This window comes from Taudactylus pleione, unplaced genomic scaffold (assembly GCF_031769625.1).
Source record: "Taudactylus pleione unplaced genomic scaffold, aTauple2 ptg000017l, whole genome shotgun sequence".
NCBI lineage: Eukaryota > Metazoa > Chordata > Amphibia > Anura > Myobatrachidae > Taudactylus > Taudactylus pleione.
The window spans coordinates 7356178-7376829 of NW_028284419.1; the positions used below are offsets into that span (position 1 = coordinate 7356178).

The window sequence follows — 20652 nt, forward strand, 5'->3', positions numbered from 1 at the left end:
CCCCAAGTTGATTCTGGTGCTGCAAGTGCGGACACTCTGTATGGTTATATATATATATATATATATATATATATGTGTTTGTAGAGGTAGGGGGCACCAGTCAAAATTTTGCCTAGGGCACCAAATTGGCTAGGGCCGGCTTTGGAGGGCACCCCTGCAGGATTTCATTTATTATCTGGAGTGCCAGACCTTGGTATACTGTGTATGGAGGACTCTTGTTTGTCCTTCTGTCAAGGCATCCGCAAGTATTTTCATTTATATATCTTCTGCCTTATGAGGTTCTTTCAAGATCGCTTTCTTTGTTTTTAATATTTGTGTTACATGGTGGTTACTTGTGCACACTTTTTTCTGAGCCTGGACTGTGTTGATTTTTATAGTCACAAGACATTAGAGCTTGTGGTGTGTGAAGTATTACCATTTACAGTACGTTTATTGGAGACTTTCATTTTCTGTGTGGTGCACCTGGATTGTACAACATCATGGCTGAGAAGCATGAACCAGGATTACCATTTAATCCATTGCTTTTTGCTGTTGGGGACATTTTCAGCTATTCTGAGTCAGATGCTGACACTATTCTGGAAAAAGAATGTATCTCTGAACAATTTGAAGCTTTGCCTGTTGATACACTATTTAGAGATCTTGTTAAATTAAAAAATAAAGAAGTAGATTTTCATCTTCATAGCATCTCATTAAGTAATTATTATAGAGAAAAAATTATCCCCCATGGCTTTAGAATGAAAAATTGCCCCACTATGGGATGTTATGACCCACAATTCTTAATAAATGCTCATTTGATTTAATTCTTCTTGTGATTGAGCAGAGCAAGAAAGAACTGGTCACTATTAAAGAAAAGAATGTATTGTTTGAAAAAATCAACTGCCTATTTTGCTGTCTGAAACCAGTACGGATTGGATGGGGAAATTGGATAATCAGATCTCTCTCTACAAACGAGATTTGTTAAGATTTAAAAAAGAAAAATTGAATAAAGTAGAGACCGACTACGAACAGCACAATGTATATCAGTGGCTTAGTGGTGGCAGACCCCCGTGTTTTGGTTTTGGATCTCCCCTGGTTTTGGATCTGCATTGGTTTTTCCGAAACCTCACCTCCGTGTTTTGTTTTCGTGTTTTGGTTTAGGATCTGGATTTTTTCTTCAAAAATAAAAAAAACTGCTAAAATCACATAAAATTAGCCTTTTTTTGTTCCTACAGTCTTAATAACCTCAATAACATTTATTTCCACTCATTTCCAGTCAATTTTGACCACCTCACAGCTCACAATATTGATTTTTTCATCTATTTAAAAGGGCCAAAAGGTTGCATCCAGCTTGCTGACTCAAAACTGATTGATATAATTATTAATAGAGTTGAGGACTGTGCAAAGATGATGGTTGGGATACCCTTGAGGATGGAAGAATTGATAGTTGATAGTTGGTGCAGCCTCTGGCTGTAAAATTGATAATAAATTAATTAAAAAACAATTCATTGGGTGCAGCCTCTGGCTGAATAATTAATAATAAAAATAAATTCATTGGTGCAGCCCCAGGCTGTAAAATTGGTAATAAATTAATTCAAACACAAATCATTGGTTCCTAAACCAACCATAACATTAATTTAAAATTGCCTCTTTTTCTTGCCAGTACTGAAAGGGACTGTCTGACATGCCTATTAGGATGTTATCTCTGAAATAGTCCTCCACCATTCTGTGAATGGAGACCGTATCACACTTAGTCACGGTAGAAGACATGTCAATAGTAGGCAGTTCTCTCAGGCCCGACCAGATGTCATTTTTTGGTGAACAATCTGCATGACCAGCAGGCATTCTGTAAGGAAAATGTAGTTTTTTCCTGGGAGCTGCAACAACTGAAGAAGGAGATGATGGTGTTTCACATGCGGCTGCAGCTGACAATAATTTTACCAACAGCTCTTTGCACAGGTTTAGATTTGGGTCTGTTGGAAAAAAACTCACAAAGTAGGACTTAAACCTAGGATCCAGAATGGTCGCCCAAATATATTTTTCAGATTTCAATAGATTGACAACTATTGGATCCTGCTGAAGTGAATCAAGGGCTTGATTCACCAGTCCGACATACTTTGCGCAATCGTTCCATTTCACCTCCTCATTCAGTTTCTCCAACTGTTTTTGCAAAAGTCTGATGAGGGGAATGACATGACTCAAGCTGGCAGTGTCTGAACTAACTTCACGTGCAGCAAGTTCAAAGGGTTTGAGAACCTTGCACAACACGGAAATTATTCTCCAATGTGCTTGAGTAAGGTGCATTCTCCCTCCTCGGCATATGTCATAGGCCGTTGTCTAACCCTGGATGGCCTTTTGCCATTTATATGCTTCAGTGTCTGCTGAAGCATATAGAGGGTAGAATTCCACCGAGTTACTACCTCTTGCTTCAGTGATGGCAGGAAAAATTTAACAGTACCTTCTGGTCATACAATCTTCGACAAGCGGTCGCTGAATGTCTAAAATGTCCGGATATTTTGCGGGCCATGAGAGCATCTCCTGCACGACCCTGTCATTTTTTAAAAAACATTGCACCACCAAATTAATTGTGTGAGCAAAACATGGGACATGTTGGAATTCGCCCACATGTAATGCTCTCACAATATTGGTGGCATTGTCCGAAATCACAAAAGCTGAGGAGAGTCCAAGTGGGGTAAGCCATTTAGCAATGATTTCCCTGAGTTTTTCTAAGAGTTTCTCAGTGGTATGCCTCTTAGTGAAACCAGTTATACAAAGAGTAGCCTGTCTCTGTATCAGCAGACTTTTGGTAGATGTTGCTACTGCTGTTGCTGTTGTAGGCAATACACCTACCCAGTGGTCAAGTGGACAGTGGGTACAATGGCATTTCTGAGGACATTAATAAGGTTTTTTTTTAATGTCCTTCTACAGACTTGGAATTGCTGTTCTAGCAAAGTGGAATCTAGAAGGGATGTGGTAGCGAGGACACAGGACCTTAATTAACTGTTGAAAACCCACTAGAGTAATGGTGGATACTGCACACACATCTAATACCAGCATAGCTATTATGGCATCAGTAATCTACTGTGCAAATGGGTGATTGCTGTCATACTTGTTTGCCCTTACAAACGATTGTTTAACAGTTAATTGTTTTTTGGAGGATACGCTATAAGTAGTCTTCCTCCTGGTCCCCTTATGGGATGAAGAACCACTCACAGCAACAGCAGTAGCAACAGGTGTAGTCATCAAGGATCCTTCTGAGGAATCACAGATAGGAGAGGAGTCAATCATGCTTCGAATACCAACATTGGATGCAGCAGGACTACTCCTGATGATGAATGAGGATGTTGATGATGCAGGTGTTGGTGTTGGAGATCGAAGGCACTTGGATCTCACAGAGAGGGAGCAGGTAGGTGACACTGGACTTGTTACGTTTTGAGTTTTGAAACTTGGCGACATACACTTTGATATTTGATGAATGTGCTCCAAGTGACGTAACATGGAGGAGGTTCCTAGGTGGTTTAGGTCCCTCCCTCTACTCACTCTTGCTTGGCAATGATCACATATGGCTTGACAACTGTTGTCCGGATCGGGGTGGAAATAATTCCACACGTGAGAAGTGGATTTTTTTTGTCTTTTGTCCTGGCATGACAACAATGGGCTTTGGCTTTTTCAATCCATGGGCAACAGCTGTTGCCTTACTTACACAAAGGATATCCTTGGCATCAATATCCTCATCACCAACATCTTCATCATCAACATCCTCATCATCCTTAGCACCTTCAACTACCAAAATATCCTCCTTCTCCATGTGCAATTCCACAGAAGCATCCTCGATGACTACGTCTGCAAAATGTTGACTGCCCTTCTCCACATTTACAGAGGGCACACAAATATTGGAACACTAGTATTTAGGTCTGGCTCACACACTGCAACCACGGACAAGCTTGCACTCTCCTCGGGGATTTGTGATTTCGATTTCTCAGGGCACAAAGTTGTATTTTCTGAAGGGCTATCAGAATCAGAACCAGCAGTCTTCATAAAGAAAGGCCAAGGCCTTATCCTTTCCTTGCCACTTCGTGTAGTGAATGGCATATTGCCAATTTTTTGTTTATCTAAAGGCAAATTTCCTTTCAATTTTTTTTCCTTAACTTCAGTAAAAGTAGCTTTACCATTTCGATGGTGTGACTTAAGTTCTGGGGCATGGGCCTTCATAGAGGATGAGGAAGTTGACGGCCTTGCACTGCTGGCAGCAGCTACAACATGTGGTTCTTGGCCTTGCTCTCCTGTCATGTGAGAGCCCTCCATATTTTCTGTGGTCTTGAAGCAGTGTCACAAGCACCAATAGTGTAGCCAAGGTGCGGTTACAAAATTCACACACGTGCAGTTGTGCGCACACAAAAAAAATTGACATCTCCAGAACTTGGGCACAGAGCACAGACTGATGACGACTGGATTCGGGCAGCACTAGGTTGCATTGCTGACTTGCTAGATCTTGTGCCGCTAAGCCTAACACATACAGACACACAGACAATTATGAAACAAAAAAAGACAATTTTTTTAAAAAAAAATTCAGCTCCAGAACTTGAGCCCAGAGCACAGATTGATGACGACTGGAGTCGGGTAGCACTAGGTTGCGTTGCTGACTTGCTAGATCTTGTGCGGCTAAGCCTAACATGTACAGACACACAGACAGTTATTAGACAAAGAAAGACAATTTAAAAAAAATAATTTTCAGGTCCAGAACTTGGGCCCAGAGCTAAGATTGATGACGATTGGAGTCGGGCAGCACTAGGTAGCATTGCTGACTTGCTAAATCTTGTGCGGCTAAGCCTAACATGCACAGACACACAGACAATTATTAGACAAAAAAATACTTTTTTTTCAGCTCCAGATCTTGGGCCCAGAGCACAGATTGATGACGACTGGAGTCGGGCAGCACTAGGTTGCATTGCCGACTTGTTAGATCTTGTGCGGCTAAGCCTAACATGCACAGACACACAGACAATTATTAGACAAAAGAAGAAAATTTGTTAAAAAAAAATTTCAGCTCCAGAATTGGGACCCAGAGCACAGATTGATGACGACTGGAGTCGGGCAGCACTAGGTTGCATTGCTGACTTGCTAGATCTTGTGCGGCTAAGCCAAACATGCACAGACACACAGACAATTATTAGACAAAAAAATACTTTTTTTTTCAGCTCCAGAACTTGGGCCCAGATTGATGATGACTGGAGTCGGGCAGCACTAGGTTGTGTTGCCGACTTGCTAGATCTTGTGCGGCTAAGCCTAACATGCACAGACACACAGACAATTATTAGACAAAAAAAGACAATTTAAAAAAAAAAAATTCAGGTCCAGAACTTGGGCCCAGAGCAAAGATTGATGACAAATTGAAATCGGGCAGCACTAGGTTGCGTTGCTGACTTGCTGTATCTTTTGCGGTAAAGCCTAACATGCACACCCACACAGACAAATATATATTAGACAAAAAAGGACTTTTATTTATTTTTTCAGGGTCAGAACTTGGGCCCAGAGCGCCAATTGATGCCGACTGGAGTCGGGCAGCACTAGGTTGCAACTTGCTGTATATTGTGTGGCTACTGTAAGCCTAACATGCACACATACACAGAAAATAAATTGACAATATATATATAATTTTGGGGGTCTAGAACTTGGGCCCAGATGGATGCAGCAGACAGCACAGCACCAGCCCATATGGATCAGCACCAGCCCATATGGATGCAGCAGACAGCACAGCACCATCCCAGATGGATCAGCAACAGCCCAGATGGACACAGCAGACAGCCCAGCACCAGCCCAGAATGGATCAGCACCAGCCCAGGACACAATAGACAGCACAGCACCAGCACCAGACAGCACAGCACCAGCCCAGATGGAAGCAGCAGACACCACAGCACCAGTTCAGATGGATTAGCAACAGCCCAGATGGACACAGCAGACCACAGAGCACCAGCTCAGAATGGATCAGCACCAGCCCAGGACACAGCAGATAGCACAGCACCTCTCCCCAGCCCTACACTACCCACCCTCCCTGTTCAGTCTACACAGCCAGAGTGAAATGGCGCCCGCTGCATCCCTTATATGTAGAGACGAAAGCTCGCGAGCAGCAAGATTTCGTCTCTATGGTTTAGTCTCAATTTGAGAGATCCGAGTCAGGCGGGAAACCTCGAGCTGGCCTGGATCTGACTTGGATCTACAAAATTCGGGCTGGTTCAGATCATACTTGCCTACCCTCCCGATTTGGTCGGGAGCCTCCCGAAAATCGGGTGCCGCTCCTGACCTCCCGGGAAGGCAGGCCGCTCACCCTTCCTATCCCCCCGCTATAACCCCTGCAGCCCCCGCAGCGGGGGGGGGGCGGTGACGCGATTCGCGTCATTTTGGCCCCGCCCCCTGCTTCACAATGCCTATTTTATCGGCATTGTGTAGCGGGGGCGGGGCCAAACTGACGCGATCGTGTGACTCCGCCTCCACCACACCCACAGGTGATGTCACCCGGCTGGCCACTCCCCCTGGTCTCGGCCACGCCCCCCTGTCCTGCCGATCTGGCTGCTCCCACCCGGAAGGAGTAGCCAGAAAGTCGGCAGGTATGGTTCAGATCTCTGAGAACTGAACCCACTCATCTCTAATTTTTAGGATCCCCCAGTGTTTATTCCAAACTTGTCAGAACCTTTTCTCTTCATTGCTGAAATGTGTGATGAAGGGTACCTGGTCTTACTTTTTGAGCTGAGTTTTCCCTATTCAGGGTTTCCATTCCATTTGATGTAGTGGAACTGGGAATAAAAAATGTTATCCTTCCAACCTCTAGTGTGTCCACTTTTGTAGTGCAAGTAGCTATTGTATCTACTGATTTTATATATGTTCTAGTTGAAATACCATTATTAGTTCCTTTTAAAACAATATATAGGAACTCTTTTTGGTTTTCTATAGGTTGGAAGTAAATTTCAGGTTGTAGTCATTTATGTTAATGAAATCCATGAATTCATTAAACTCTTGCTCATTACCCTTCCAAATGATAATATCATCGATAGACCTCATAGAGAGGTGTATCAAATGTTTGAAGGGGTTGTTAGTGTAGATGTACACTGATTCCCAGTTAGCCATAAAAAGGTTTGCGTAGCTGGGTGCAAAAATAGTGACCATCATGGTTCCGCAAATTTGTAAAGAGAACTGGTCTAAAAATGTAAAATAGTTATGCGTTAAAATTAATACAACCAGATCACAGATACATTGTTTATGATTATCATCAATGGATGGGTCTTTATCAAGGAAATCCTTACAAGCTTCAATGCCCTTACAATGCTGGATGCAAGTATACAAACATTGGACATCTATAGTGACCCACATATAGCTGTTATCCCAACTAATTTCTTGTACAATATTTAAGAGACTAGTCGCATACTTTACATATGAGGGCAAATATTTCACATATTTATTGAGAAAGATGTCAACACATTCTGATGTATGTGAGGTTAAAGAGTCAATCCCTGCAATAATGGGTTGGGTTGGTGGATTCCTTATATCCCTATGGATTTTTGGTAAAAGATAAAATATTGGGGTAACCAATTAGACATCATTAGGTATTGATATTCATCTTTCGAGATAATATTCTTGTGTTGACCTATCACTAGTACTTCTCTTAGGAGCTCCACGTACTCCTCTGTAGGGTCTTTGGTGAGGGGTTGGTATGAATTCAGATCCCATAAGAGCCAGACAGCTTTTTTAGTGTTATCTATATTGTTCATTATAACGAGACTTCCTCCCTTATCTGCTTGTTTGAGTACTATATTATCATTATCTTGTAGAGTTTTTAATGCTTGTCTTTCTTGGAATGTAAGTTTACTTTTTAAATATATGTCTGCTTGGGTGTCTATTAAGTCTTTTTTAGTCATTTCATCAAATATCGATAGATTACTGCTATTAGTCTCCAAAGGATAAAATTTGGACACAGGTTTAAGGTCCAATTTTGAAGGGTTCTCATAATTGGATATAATTGCTGTGTCTTTCATAACAAAGTGTCTTTTTAAAGTTAGTATTCCATCAAATTTATTCAGGTCTATGAATGTTTGAAACTTGTTGCTTTTTTGTGTCTGTGCAAAATTAAGCCCTTTGCTTAGTAAATATGTCTCTGCCTCAGACAGATGATAGTCAGAGATATTAAAAGATCCCTTATGCGGTGGAGTCTTTTACTGCCTATATGGTAGAGAATAAAGGACTTTTAATATCCTTACAAGCCTGCAGAGTGCTGCCTTTTTTGCGTGTTTTATATTTATATATATATATATATATATATACTGTATATACTGTATATATATGTACATGTACAGAAGAGGCGGCACTCAGAGACCATATAAGTAGTAAAAAAGTGCTGTGATTTATTCAATCATGACAGTATATATATTAGTCAGGGCAATCAAGAGCTGACAAGGGCCTGGCTACCGGGGGGGCATGGATTAATGTAAAATGTCCCACTCAGCAGCTTACCCATGCCTTTCCCGGGTTCCTCCAACAAGCCGCTTCCCTGTATACAGTAAGGTAGATTGTAGGATCTTTTTACAATTAACCTCTGGCCTGTCATGGTAGCATCCCATGCAAGGCATTAGATGTGACTATGTCAGAGAAGCTGCTGGTTGCTGCTGCAAGCTAACCTTCCAGCAACTGCCGGGCTCAGCCCACCAGGCCGGAACCTCGGTTGCCATGCCCCCAGCCTGCAATGTTGTGAACAATGGGACTGATTCACTACAGATTCACTACGGACTGCAATTACACATGCAGTCTCACTGCGAAAATTTGCTAATGACTGCAGTCGCAATGCTGTCGCAGCCTAAAATAAGGATGCCCACTTTACCTTACACACATAATACTTTGCATTGGTAACAGAGAGTACAATCGGAGCCTTACTCAGGAATTGCTAACCTCATCGCACGCAGTGAAGCCCAAGCTGCATATGGCATCACAGTGGCTAATTTATGCATGACTGTGTAATGGCAATCAAACGCACCCGCGTTTCACCAACCACCCCCCCATTACTACCCCCAAACGCTCACCTCCTGTCACTCTGCGATGGGTCTGCTTAGTCACTGCAGTGGAGCCTTCACGCACTAGCAATGCTATGCATACGCATGCACAGAACGCAATAATTGGCCGATCGTGTGCATAATTGCAGTTGCGATCGGTAATGAATAAGGCCCCATATATTTTACTTTTGTCTTATATTTGTAACTATTTATTATTCAAAATAAATTGAATGTAATATGAATCTATAATGATTGCATGCACTTGATGAACACATGTTGGTTAATATTGAATATAAGTTTAATAACCCTGAGAGATATAATAATTAAATAATTCACTAATCTGCTGAAGGATTACTTGGATAATATAACTTTTATTTTATTTTTGCATAAAATATTAACTATATACTGTAGTTCATTATTAAGGTTGTGGCATATGTCCCTACAAAACTATCATATATATGTTGTATAATCCTTTAAACTGCCCAATGATTGATCTGTATAATAATTCTAAAAATGTAATCAAATGTTTCTAAAACACTGTACATGGTTATAATGTTATTTTCAACTATTTTCTGTCTTACTGCCAGCCGGTAGCACTATACCTGTTTCAGCTACCAAATAGTTTACATTAATCTCTTGAACTGTTTAGATAATTTATTAAGTTGTATCATTTGTTTTATAATTCTGTTATATTCTGTTATATAAACTAAAACGTTGTTGTAGAACAGGATGAACAGGATCTACTGAATAAGCAGAGTGATGTTTGCAGTGGTAACCGCTTTGCTTAGACCAATTACTGCTATCAAGCTAAGCAGAGGATTTTTCCTACAGTTCCATAATTCTATGTTACATCACCAATGACCTGACATCTATTTGGCTCTCTCCTAAGGACACTGTCCTCGGACATTGTGTTCCTATGACTTGGAAATGATTAATACATATCACCTTGCTTCACATACTGATATTTGATAGGGCTGATTTCAGTTGTCCTTTAATCTGTATTCTCTTGTCTTTGTAATAAATTATATTGTTCTTAATACTTATATAGGTTCTGCATTAGATTTGTATTAGTTTTTTTTTTTTGTACATCAGGTGCAGTTTTCGTGTTAGCAAAACTTTTTCTTCTTTCTAATTGATATTTTATTATAGGGATTGTAGATTTTCTTTTTGTGGCAAGCACATATAAAATCTACATTAACCTTATTAACTTTAATTCAAATTATATTTAGCACTTAAGGTCATATTTCCGTTTACATACAATACACTACAATGGGTATATTTACTAAAGTGAGAGTTTTTAGAATTGGAGATGTTGCTCATAGCAACCAATCAGATTCTACTTAACATTTAACTAGCACCTTCTAGAAGATAATAGCTAGAATCTGACTGGTTGCTATGGGCAACATCTCCACATCTAAAAACTTAGTGCAGTGAGTCACATTTTCTTCATGACAAACATGATATGTTGATATGTATTAATCCAATTTAAATGAGATTATATTTGTAAAGCATCTGTTTCTGTGTATAGGGTCTGTTCTCTAGTGAGCGAGGATGATGAATATAGGGATGGAAGTATGTTAGGAAGGGTGGAAATACTTTAGAGGAAGGGGTAAGGGGGATTAATTAGAAGGAAAGCAGAGGGTGCTTGTGGAGAAATCTATTGATAGGGCTGTAGCGGGAATGACGATGGTATGGCTGCCCCCTCCATGATCAATATATACAAAGCCATGATTCAAGGCATTGTAAAGCAGGGGGTGGGGCCAATACATACTTACCTGCTCTCCTGGAGGTTGTGGGAAGTTTCCGAATTTTCAGGTAGCCCGCTGCACCCCTGGAAGAGTGTCTGGATCTCCTGCATCCTACCCATTTCCAAGTGAAGCAGGCAGGATGGGGAGATAATTGCCAGGAATCGTGGCTCCGTATGGAGGTGAAAAACATATTTTAAAAGTGAAAACACATCATTTAGCCCTGCTCCCTCCTCACAGTCCCGTCATTCGCAGCAGTTTACCAAGATAATAGAGCCACCTGAAATGTTGGAGTTTACTGAACATTCTAGGAGAGTAGGTAAACATTATGTGAATTAAGACATTAGGGTTGATTCTGACTCGCAAAGTGGCTTTATTTGTGGGCAGCCGTAGAAGCCTGATTTACTGCTTGTGGTGTTCACCTAATGTAGCGGATTGTGTGTGTGCAAGCAGAATCCAGTGCTGCCCATTACTTTTATTATGCTCACTGCAACCGTCTTCATTAGTATATGCACACTTGCACCTACCCTATGTTAGGTGCAAGAGTTCCATCAGAAAAAGGCTTCCCTTCCTTATATGCACAACCAGGGGTGCCGAGAGGGGAAGGAGCTGGTACAGTTTACCCGGGCCCAGGCTTCCAAAGGGACCCGGTAGGGGCCCGGATCCGGCTCTGCCCCCCTCCCTCCTCTTCCCTCGCAGCAGCCCAGCACACAGCGTGTGGTGGGATGCAGTGGGAGATTGCTCACAGCTGCTAAGCACCAGCCACAGCAATCTCCTATGCCTGACTGGGGGAGCATAGGAGATTGCGCCAGGCTGAGGGGCTCACAGTGCCCCCACCCCAGCGCGCAGCTCCACAAAGTGACGCTGCAAAAGAGTGGGGTTTTTTTCTCAAGGGGGCATGACCACGCCTCCCGTGATTAGACCATGCCCTCTCTTTACCTGGGCCAGGCATAAAGAATAGGACCGGTATATGCAAAACTGTGTAAAGTTGCTCTGTATGCAGAAACTCACCTTTTATATCCGTGAAGAGAGATACGTGCAGCACAGAATTAACCCCATAGTGTGGTATTAGAGGAATAAATTACAAGGAGAGGGAGTGAAGTACAGATGAAAGGAGAGTGTTGGAACTGAATTTCAAGGAAGGGGGCTGCACACATACAGTAAATACACACACACACACACACACACACACACACACGGAGTATTAAAGATGGCCAAACCCTCCTTAATTTGGGAAACTGTTATTGGCAGGTTAAACTGTTTCCTGACTACTGGGATAGTTATTTGGTGCAGAAGAGAGAGTCTTGGGCACTAGTGCAGGGCCATAGGGAGGGTTACAAGGGTACTGCTGACTCCCAGGGTGCAGGGCATATGGGGAAGCACCATATCCAGTGGCAAATGCAGGATTTCTAGAGGGGGGTTTCCAAATGCTTGATTTTAGAGCGAATGTGGCCAGTCCATGAAGAGTGCAGAATTAATACTCAACCAGTTTTATTATGCGTCATACAAAGTATATTGTGTATCATAATTCCAGCATATACAGGACCAGCGACAGTGGTGTAAGTTCATCCCAGACGCCCGGAGGCAAGTTATAATTTGGTGCCCCCCCGCATCACAGCCGCTGACACTGTAATTTAGCAATGCGCATGCATACAGGCTATAGATAGATGAAGGCAGCAGCTGATGGTGTGACATGCAGCTCTCCACTAGTATATGGTGGCTTCTCAGGTGCCGGGAAGGGGTGCCATGTATTGGGCGGCTGTGACGGTACACTCTGGGTACATAATTACAGCCCTAAGTGGGGTGAATATGTTGTGGACAATGGAGGAGGTGCCCCTTCAGAGCTGGAGCCCAGCGGCAAGCGCCTCCATTGTCTCCCATAGTTCTGCCCCAGACCAGCGATCACAATAAGCCATTAGATGCGTCAGTAAGGCCATCCTTCCTGAACTGGATGTTTTTATTTTAGATATGCTCACCATTCCAGACTATTGGAGCAAGTCCGGGAACCTGGAGGAGCAGTAGAAGAACCTAGCACTGCCGTGGACATATATGTACATATTGGGCTCTATAGCAGTGCATCCCTAATAGTGCATGTTTTCCAGATATCCTAGTTGGTGCACAGGTTATTTATTACAGTCTGATACATGTTAAAATTATTTCATTTGTGATACTGAGAAGAACATGCAACACTAGCAAAATTCTATTATATTACTATTTCTACTGTGGTAATGTGTGTGCTGGGGAGGGGAGTTTCCAGGCTGACGGAAACCCCCCCTGCATTTGCCTATGATATCTGCCCCACAGCCTCTGCATCTGGCTAGCAAAGTGCCCTTACCATGTCATGGTCATGCCTCCTTCAGTAGCAGGGATGCGAGAACAAAGGCCTAAGCTTAACCTTGTGCACTGGCAGTGGCATTGTGTGTAGGTGACAGGTCTATTTTAACAGAGCCAATAAGAAGTGGGATGAATATGCAAAGTTTGCGTAAGCCAGTAGGATTCCAGTGTATATAGTAAATACACAGCTTCTAAATGTGGTTCTTAGGATGTACTGTATGAAAAAGTTGAATATTTTTAAGGGGCCTATTTATTAATTATTGGGTTGTATTGGTCAATATAGCGCACCCAGATGTATTAAATAAAACATGCAAGGAGAGGTGGTCTGATAGGATGTGTAAAAGTAAAGTAACTGCTAATGCGATCACTTTACTTTCTGCTTTGGGTGCCGTCCACACTACTGTGCGTTCATCAAATCATGTGAAAGCAGCCATTGCTGAGGAAGGATCCATAGGATTTCCTGGCAAATGTTGGAGTATGGAGCCTATAGGCTATAATGCCTAGCTGGGCAAATGTCTCACATTCCAAAGCTTTGTACATCAACAAAATATAATAATAAGTTTTGTCCATTGCTATAGTAGAAGAGTAATTTAAAGCTTAGTCTTGTAAACTGTGTCTTTGAATAGTCTTTTGAATAGGGGAACAGATCTCTTACCCAGCTTAATGAGCTTTTTACTGAAGACTGTTCAACACTGAGCAACAAACAGTCTAAGATGAATATGGGGTAGAACCAATCCCTTTACTCGCCAGTAAGGTGAGCTACAGTATATTTAGACAGGAAATGTCCAACAATAGTTTATATTAAAATAAAGTGCACGTTCAAAGCTACAAAACCATGATGTAATAGAGAGACAAATGTAAAGGCCTAGGACTGTTTTCACTATTACTGACAAGGAAATGCATATAAAACTTATAACATGAAATAAATTGTAATGAAAGATAAACATGATTAAAAAATATTTTCGAATCAGCGTCACACGATCAAATTACTGGGATGATATAGATAAGACATACAAAAATAAACCATAAAATAAATAAAAAGCTTCCACTGTATTTCTGTAACATGTTTCACAACACTTGGCCAATTTCTCTTGCAGTTGAAAGTGATGGAAAAAAATAGGGCAAAATGAAACATGTAGTTCCAATATACCTGGAGAGCAATAGGTTACACTGTTTAAAAAAAACCCATAAAAAACATTTTGGGTCTGATTCAAAGGCAGATGCAGAAGAGCCCGCAGCTGCATCTATTTGTGGTTACCTGTCTGCATCTATATATTTCTAATAATCTTTTCCTGAAATGACAACTGCAACTCTGCACGGACACTTGCATTTTGTGACTTTAATGCATATGTAGTAGCAAAAAATTAATTCCACTACTTCCAACATTGGCAGTGTGTACACCTCTGAATCTGGCTCTTATAAAACGATTCTGAGTTGGATGCAGTGGCGTCCATGTTTCGTCATTTGCCGTAGTCGCATCTGCAATTTTAAGTTAATATTAATATATTCCCTTCCCTGATGTATATCCTTGCATCTGAATGTGAAAGGGCTGGGATGCCCACATTGTGCAACTTTAAATGCAACAGTTCCACTCGGTGCATCTTTATACGCAACCATTGGATGCTCCATCAAAACTTGCACTGGCCCCATGCTAGGTGCAAAATCTCTATCAGAGTATGGTCTCCAATGTAAGCAATTAAGCATCTGAAGGCCTGATTCAGCAAGAAATGCAGTAACTAATAAAAACGCAATCGGCCGATTGTTGCATACTATGCATGCGTACGCATCGCAGTGCGCATGCTCGAACTAGCCATTGCAATTGGGACTGCTATCGCAGTGACTACACAGACCCATCCCAGAGAGATTGGCAGGAAGTGCAACCAATCAGATTCTACTTATCATTTATCTAGCACCTTCTAGAAGATAAAAGCTAGAATCTGACTGGTTGCTATAGGCAACAACTCCACTTCTAAAAACCTGCACTTTAGTAAATATACCCCTGTGGCTCTGTAAGCTCACACCATGGGACGCATTTGTGGTGCAACTTTTTAGCGAGTTAGACACATGCGTAGCTGAAAAACATTGACCATTTATGTGAGCATTGGCATTGCAAATGAGTCATGCCCTTAAAGTGGAACTACCAGCATATTCATTTTCCTTAAACCCAATCTACAAGATAATCCACCACTCATACACTATGGCCACCTCAAGAGGGTGGTTGGGGGTGCCAAACTAACCTTGGCCCCATGAGACAAAAAGACTAGAGTATCTTCACCCCTGATATATGGAGAAGATCTCTATTCACAGCTTCCAGTTGGCTGAATGACAGTTGCGTAGACCAAACTGGTTTCATAGGCAAAGCAAACACTCCAGATTGTTTTTCAGCTGTTTTCAGGTTCTGATCGATAATCATTAATTTCAATGCATAATAATTGTCAAAACTTTCATTTGGTTGGCTGGTTTGCTAGATTGTCATGGAGGGTTTGACCATCTTTAATACTCCAAATTACATGGCTACGTGTGTAAGAGCTCAGAATGATAAAAAATACAAATTTGGCTGATCAGATAGGATAGGTTTCACAAAGAATAAAACCCAAGCTTCTGCATCTCCTAACAATACCCCAGAGCTTATGTGGAAGGAGCAGCTTCCGTTGAGACTTTGTGATCACAAACAAAGAAATTCCCGAATGTACAACCTCGCATGCCGTAAACAAAATCTAATGTACTAGGGCAAATGACTAGCAAGATCTAATGTGCTAGCTTTAATTTCCATTAACTCCTCCTTTACCAGTGATCAAGAATTATTATACCAATCATAATTCCTCATAAATATAAAATGAAACATCCCAGTAATGTCCAGCAATAGCAGAAATTCCCCCAAAAAAGTTATTTATACATAATGCCCATCAGTAGCAATAATGCTCGTTAAGATGCACAACAGTACCAATAATGTCCCAAAAGATTCCAACCAGTAAAAAAACACTGTCTAAAAAATTGCTTGTTAGTATCAGTAACACACAGTATGATGCCCAGTAAATGTAATACCCAGTGAGATGTTCCTATGTCACATTTATGCACAAGAAAAATTATTATTGTGCATTAAAATTTTATTAAGCAGCAATAATGTCCAGTAAGACACTGTACCCATTGACATTCATGGCAAAAACAGAATACAAATTGTATCCATCAGTAAAAGGAATGTCCAGTTAATTGAATGCAGTACATTACTTAGTTAAAATGTATACAATAAAAATATAGGCATCATAATGTTTACTGGTACATTCTTAGACAATCAAAATGTCAACATGGGCTCTACTGTATGTCTACAACTAAAATGTTGACAGTCATAATGTTGATAATAAAATGACACAGCCGTACATGTTTGTGTTGAGTCTCATACACAGCTAAAAGTTGGTGTATTAAGCCGGGTACACACTAGACGATATGTTGTCTGATCTGATAGATCGGATGACATATCGGCCACATCGGCCAGTGTGTACCGGCCAGGGTCAGACTAGCCATCGGGCCTCCCTGGCATATGCTTAGGACTGGTTCGAGTAGGGAGGCCTTAGGACTGGTTCGAGTAGGGAGGAATGAAGAGTCCCCCACCCTCCACCCCAAGGCTGTGGAATCATTATGATTTCACAGAGATGGAAGGGGTGGAGGCATGCATGGTCCAGCGGCGGCTGTGCTGGGCTGGGAAGAGACGGGCATACCACGAGGCCAGCTTCCGTGACTCGGGGCACACACCCTTGAATTAACCATGCCCCCCATCACAAGCGAGTGCAGGGCAGACTGCCAGGGCTGATATACAGGCCCAGCCCATCCCTCATATCGGCTATGTTGCTGACGATGCATCTGCCCGACAAATTGGCTGGGTACACATCGTTAAGTGTGTACTAAGCATAATACGCCTCTGGGAGCCTGAAGTTGAGATACTGCAGGCAAATGTTGAAATGTAAATTATAGACTTGCCTATTTTATCAATTTTGATTGTCTATATTTTAATATGTTCAAAATGTTGACATTCAAAATAAAGACATGCATATATTATGAATGTATGTATAACAAGAAATAGTTACATTTAAGAAATAATGTCCCAAGGGACAACTGCCCAGGGCTCTTCCCTGTACCCCTTGTCACAGCAATTAAAAGCCCTAAGCCAAACAGCTCTTCCCTATTCATTTCAATGGTGTGACCATGAGTGACCGAGGGATGTGTGGGGCAGTGTTTTTTTAATAAAGGTATACAACATTTGGTTCCATGTCCTATCTTTTTTTTTAGATTTATGTTTCACAGGCAGACTACAGGCACCAGCAGGCCCTTAATATCATGACATGCTGGCACTTGTGATTCTACAAGTGTCACCATTCAAGCTTGATGGGATTTGTAGTGACTGTAGGGGGTCACACTATGCATGTGCCACAGTAGTTTTGTGACGGCGGTCGCAGAGAAGAAACATTTGCAAAGTGATTTGACAGTCAGGGACTATTTGTGGCCAGTAACGGAGGACGGCAGCTCAAATGCAAGTGTGTTGTGAACATTTCGGGGCCCTGTCACAGCCTGTGACTAGGATCCTATATACAGTTGTTAAGGTCTTTGTTCCATAGGCCATTCTGCATGGCCATAGGGTTACTCAGAAGTTAGATGATCGACCGATATGGGTCCCTTGGTTGCGTCCTTGTACACAAGCGGCGACTAGAGATGCTGCAAATGGATGTTTCAATAAAAATCCCAGCGGCTGTAACATTTGCATATTTTTGCACAGCTGGCAGTGTACAGGATCATAGCAGCCCCGGCATTTGCTGTTTTGATTGTCTAAGTTCTGACTGTGGGCCTGATTCAGCGGGTCGATGGTGCCCTAGTGCGCATGTGCACGACGGAGGGAGCTCCGTCGTGCGCATGCGCGAGACCCGCATAGCGACAACCAAGCCATCGCTATGGGTCTCGCACCACAGGGGGCGTGCTGTCGATGGTGAGTGACAGCACACTCCCTTTGGTCAGCGTGCCGGGGGCGTTGCTACCCAGATGGAGGCGTTCCCATGGGAACGCCTACCATCTGGGGCCGGCCCCACTGACATCACTAGTGATGTCAGTGGGAGTGCTTTTGGCTCTGATAGAGCCAAAAGCACTCCTGGGCTTGCGGCAGCGAGACCCTACCGCAGGGTCTCATCGCAAGCCCGATGGTCGTGATGGTCTTGACCATCGCGACCATCTTTTTGGCTGCTCGCATAAGCTGTGGGTGGTCACCCACAGCTGTGCGAGTGGCCAGGAGGCCGCTCCAATTTTAGGTAGGAGGGCCCTGATTCAGTGCGAGCGCTCTTGTCAGAGCGTCCGGCTCTGAATCAGGCCCAGTGTCCTACATTTTGACTACATCCCCAGTAAATTGGTAAAGTATTTCACAATGAGAAACCCATTGCCAAAAGAAATATCTTGTTATGAGCCCCATAGCAGACGTTAGACACAATAAGATGCCATTATAGTAGCTGTCAGTAATGCCCAGAAAAATGTACATTGGAGTAGAATCAGTAAGCTATACATTAGTTCTCAGCAGTGGCCAATAAAATGGCCATAAATAAAGAGCTATGCCATGACTATTGCAGTTCTTCATCAACCATATCTACGCCTGAGAAAGCTATAATATTTAGGTTAGGGACAGGTGTAAATAAGGGATGATGATGATGATGACGACGACGATGGTCATCAGCATCTGGTTTGCAAATATCCACTGACACTGACAGATGATTTCTTTGTTGCTTGGCCATACAGTATACTATGCTTTAATGTGCATGTATTAGCTGATTTTGTCTATTGTTATTATTTTTCCATTCACAAGATGGAGGGTTGCTTCTGCTGTAGTAGAGTGGTTTTTGAAGTTTTATTGATACTTCATAGCGAGCAAGCAAAAAACATGAGCATACGTTTATGTGATGTACAGTATGTTTGGTGCATACGCTACCAGTGGAGAGCCGTACGGAGACATGCACATTTGTTTAGCATACATTTTACCCATTTTGTAACCAACAATGCATCAACCCAATGTGTTTTGTGTTTACTCTGTGCACTGTAACATCAACCCCCTCCTTCCCCCTTTGCCATCACATGATATGCTGAGAGAGGTAACTCTTTGACAGCCATTATTGTTTGCCCTTCAGAGAGGCATTGTGTAGGAAATAATGATTTGTAGGAGGATATCTGAAACGACTATTAATGCATGCCTAAAAAATATCCTTCTATATGGAATTGCTGTAACGCAGCAATTCTGCAGTCAAATATTTGCACCAGGGGCCTAATTCATCAAGGAACGGAAGTGAGAGAACGCACGCACTCGGCCGATATTTTAGCACTGCGCATGCGTATGCACTGCGCGGGTGTGAACTAGTCAGTGCGATCGGGTAAGGGTACGCAGACTACACACAGTGTATACGCAGACCATTCCGATATTGATTGAAAGGAAGTGCCGTTTTTGGGTGGTGGCGGGGTGGTTGTGCAAACGCAGGAGTGCCTGTGCGTTCTGACGCCCTTATAGGGGCGTGCATAATTAATGCAGGGCCGCGGCATATGCAGCCAGATGACTCGATGCATGCAGGAAGTGGCCAAAATCCTGCACAACATCAGGTCAACGTCTATTGTGTGTATGGTTCTGACAGTTCTCGATATTACCGATGTTTCTGCTGTCTTGCGGACTACTCAGGCTTTGAGTAAAGGGAAGTGAGTGGCATTGTGTAAGGCTGGGCGTCTGCATCTTATGATGCGGTTGCCATGCCTATGCATTGATCAGCACATACATGCAGCGGACGAGTGCGTTCGTGTGTGCGCACACTTGCGTTCCTTGCTGAGTCAAGCCCCAGGTGTCTATGAATAGCAAAATAATGACCCCAATAAGTTATCACAGCTACTGTAAATATTAACTTCAGTTAACAAAATTATGTCTCTGTGAAAGGCAGTATGCTTTTATCCTAACATTATCATGTGTTCCCAAGAGAAAAGAATTCTCAGGAGTTTTATGTGTTCAGTATTAACTCTTTCCTTTCACATTTGACTTATATCTCCTCATAGGTAGCTGGGAACACCTCAATCTATAACATAAAGACAACAGAACGCAGAATACATAGTTTACATTCTATATCATACTAGCTTATAGAACTAATTGCATATGGTAATTCATAACTGTTCTTAATAAGATATACATAATTGTTACCCCTTTTATTTTGATTTCATTACATCATATAAATACTATATCATGAAACAATAAAAGAGGATGTAATACAAGAGTGTACAAAATAACATTTTCTTGGTAGATACGATCTAAGTCTATCTTTAGACTTATTATTTTCCTGTGAACATTTAAAAAACAATTATTCAACTAACTGCATCTAGCATACTTTTGAATTATGTATTATAATAGCTAAGTTACACAAAAGCAGTATTTAATAAAACAGAGAGTAATCATATGCTAGGAAATTATATATTTCTTTGTCTTATGTGATGTATTCTAGACATACTTCTAAACAAGAGGTGACACATTTACTGGTAAAATAATACATAATTTCTGGAAGATT

At 41.9% G+C, this 20652-nt stretch overlaps 1 protein-coding gene across 1 annotated transcript in view; it reads right to left on the minus strand.

The window, feature by feature from the left end:
• LOC148540775 (flavin-containing monooxygenase 3-like) overlaps positions 1 to 20652 on the minus strand; it is a 133323-nt gene that overhangs the window by 112520 nt on the left and 151 nt on the right. The window lies entirely within an intron of this gene.